The sequence below is a fragment of the Suncus etruscus genome, chromosome 4 (genome assembly GCF_024139225.1).
Source record: "Suncus etruscus isolate mSunEtr1 chromosome 4, mSunEtr1.pri.cur, whole genome shotgun sequence".
Taxonomy (NCBI): Eukaryota; Metazoa; Chordata; class Mammalia; order Eulipotyphla; family Soricidae; genus Suncus; species Suncus etruscus.
The window spans coordinates 138,611,052-138,611,938 of record NC_064851.1 but is presented as its reverse complement, the minus strand read 5'-3'; positions in this window follow the sequence as shown (position 1 = coordinate 138,611,938).

Here is an 887-nt window from a genome sequence, read left to right as displayed (position 1 = left end):
AAAGTTTTTAAAAGTTTGCTGCATTTTGCTTGTTCATTTACTTTATTTATATTCATCATCTAAATGACACCCTCAGTATTTGTACTTCTCTTTATTGACTTATTTTACTTAGCATAATCACCTTCAGTTCTACCCATATGACCCAAAAGGCAAATTTTCTTCATTTTAATAGCTGAGTAGTAGTCCATGGAGAAGATATACCCAGTTTCTCTGTCCAGTATCATGTTATTATTAAACAAAATTTACTTAGTAGACATGAGGTGAGAAATAGTAATATATGTTCAAGGAAAAACATGGGTTTGAGATGGCAAGTGAACTTGTTATATTAAAGGTTAGAGGCATGACTCAATATATTAGTCAAATAATTCTTTTATTTTTTCTTTTTTATATCTTTATTTAAACACCTTGATTACAAACTTGATTATAGTTGTGTTTCAGTCATATAAAGAACATTCACCTTCACAGTATAACATTCCCATCACGAATGCCCTAAATAATTCATTTAATCTGTTTTTTTCTAATGTTAAAAATCACAGAACTCAATCTGTGGATTTATGAACTTAACAATTTTTAAACAACAAAAACTTGTCAATTTTCTTTTTCATCTCTCTATGGAATTTACAAGCATAAAATTAAAATAAAGTTAAAATAATCAGGAAATTACTCTGTTAAAGGGTCTGAAACAACACAAGATTCTACAAAGGAAAGAAACCCATTTACATTGTCCAGAATTACATTTTACTTACCAAACTGCCTTGTTTAGTAACAGGTAAAAAGATTGATGGATAGGAGTGGAATAAAAGAATGATATGAGGAAGGATTATAATGCCTAATGAAGAATTAAAGTTATATGCTGTACAAATTAGAAAAAATAATTTATGAAAATA